The 2,487-nt window shown below is 37.0% G+C and overlaps 1 protein-coding gene across 1 annotated transcript in view; it reads right to left on the bottom strand.

The window, feature by feature from the left end:
* The window catches only part of LOC106873364 (monocarboxylate transporter 6), a 49,590-nt gene that overhangs the window by 45,432 nt on the left and 1,671 nt on the right, over positions 1-2,487 (bottom strand). The gene's annotated exons all lie outside the window — the stretch shown is intronic.

Raw genomic sequence — 2,487 nt, 5'->3', positions numbered from 1 at the left:
GATAGATAGATAGATAGATAGATAGACGGATAGATAGATAGATAGACGGATAGATAGATAGATAGATAGACGGATAGATAGATACATTTCTTTTATTAGCCACACAGGGCTCAACAAAGATGGGACAAATACAATGTAGAGCTTTTCTCTTTGGGAGGGGGAAGGAAAGAAAAAAAAAGTAGGGGTGTGTCGATCAAAAGGGATCGTAGGAAGGAAAAAGGGGGGAGTTCGATCAAAAGGGATCGAGAAAAAAAAAAGACGGGTGGATAGATGAATAGATATACGTGAGTTTATGTTTGTTCCCCACCACCACTCGACAACCAATGTTGGTTCGTGTACGTTCACGTAACTTAAAGGTTAGGCAAAAAGAGACCAATAAAATAAGCTTCAGATCTTTTCGACTAAACCCTTCAAGGAAGTGCTTAGTGCTTCAGCATGGCCGCACTCTAATAGCTGAAACAAGTAAAACGTAAAAAAAGTACACATGCCCCTTTCATCCCTGTTATAAATCTATTTGGTATGAAAGGCTATACGAACATCAACTGGTTTTAACTCGAAAGTGTATAATGAGATTTTTTTCTTTCTCTCATTGACAGGTTGACAACGCTATACAAAAATTGATCATGGTTCATGACATGTAAACAGATGAATATAATTTATTTAAGCTTCCTGAAGGTGGGTGGTAGATAATCAGTCAAGCGTAATAGGTAATTGCTGAAATGGAGGTAGTAATAGTCTTAGTATTAGTGACAACAGCAGATGACGACGTTGACGAAGGTAATTGCGAGGGTTAATAAAATAGGTTAATGTCTAGTTTTAACACCCGGCCACGGAAACAAAGAGAGGTGTAATAGGTGAATAAAATGTGTAGTAAACGACTCTGAAAACCAAAATTTGCGCAAACGAACCGGAGTTTGGGGAGAGAACTTTCGGAAAATTCACATGATCCGATTTTTTCCCTAACTTTCAGGAAAATGGATATCTTTTAGTGAAATTTTATAGAAATACCTTTCAAACGCTTAGATTACGATTATGAAGAAAGTTGTGAGGAACATTTTTTCCAGGGTGGGGGATGTGAGGAGTTTCGGATCAGGAAGACCACATAAGTTCATATTTTACCCCCACTTCTATCCCCCTCCGGGACCGATTTTGGCCAATTTTTTTTTTGCACTTAAAAACAATAGGAGGAGCCTTTTCGGTGAAAAGAAAAAAGAAAAAAAAATTGTAAATATTTTCAGAGAAAAAAAAAGGGTGATTTAAGGGAGATTTGACTGTAGTTTCTAGCACATCCCAAGACAAACCCTCCTCGTTTCTTTCTCACGCTCGCAAAGAAATTTGAAAATTTATGATTTTTTTTCCAAACCCACTCCCCGCCCGTGTTTGTTTTTGTTTATAATTTAAAACATTGGAGAGCCTGGGGTCATTTCTGGCATTTATCCATAGTGATTTTTAAAAAATAGATACGTAAAGATAATTAATTTTAATAGCATACTTTTCTGTTAGAAAATGTTTGTTTTTTTCTTACACACACACGGCCTCGCTTCATTAAGGTTTGATGTAAACATTTAAATTACCATTTTTTTGTTGATGCTTATATCCCACCAATGGAGATATAAGCATTTATGTTTATTATTTAAAAAAATTTTAAAAATAACCATAAATTTTCCAAACCCTTTTTTCATATGAATTTTCCGAAAGTCCTTTTTCCAATCCCCGGTTCGTTTGCGCAAATTTTGGTTTTAATACACTTGTTTTTGTTTTGTTTAGGTGGCCGGATGTCAAACTAGATATTACCTAGATATTAACCAACCAAAAAAAAGTTTTAAAAGAATAAATAATAATATTTGCTTCTACTATAGAAGGAAACTGAAAGAAGCCTGTCGCGTATATACAAACGTGTCTGTGTCCCACTACAGCCTGATAGCCAGAGCTGGTGTATTTATGTCCCCGTAGCATTAGCGGTTCAGCAAAAAGAACACGATAGAATAAAAGTACCAAGCTTAAAAATATAATAAGTGCTAGGATCGATTTGTTTGACTAATACTTCACAAGGCGGTGCTCCAACATGGCCACAGCGTAACCAATGACTGAAACAAGTAAAAGGTAATATTGATTTCAAATTTTGGGACAGGGCCCATCAAGTCTGCAGGAAGAGGTATGTTGATTACATCAACTCCAGTGCTCAACTCGTATTTATTTTATCGATCGCGAAATGATGAAAGGCAAAGTCGACCTCGGCAGAATTTGAACTCAGAACGCACAGACGGACGAAATGCCGCTAAGCATTTTTGTCCGGCGCGCTAACGGTCTGCCAGCTCGCTGCCTTAAGTAAAAAATAATATTGGTCACTAATTTTGGCATGACATGAACAATATGGAATGGAATGGGTTAGTCGACATCATCGACCCCCACCCCAGTTCTTCATTCGTACTTTAATTTATCGGACCCCCAAAAGGGATGGAGGACAAAAGTATACTCGGTAAAATT

The sequence above is a fragment of the Octopus bimaculoides genome, chromosome 24 (genome assembly GCF_001194135.2).
Source record: "Octopus bimaculoides isolate UCB-OBI-ISO-001 chromosome 24, ASM119413v2, whole genome shotgun sequence".
In the NCBI taxonomy this organism is placed as follows: Eukaryota; Metazoa; Mollusca; class Cephalopoda; order Octopoda; family Octopodidae; genus Octopus; species Octopus bimaculoides.
Note: the sequence above shows the minus strand (reverse complement) of the source record. Positions and strands in the feature narration are given on the sequence as shown.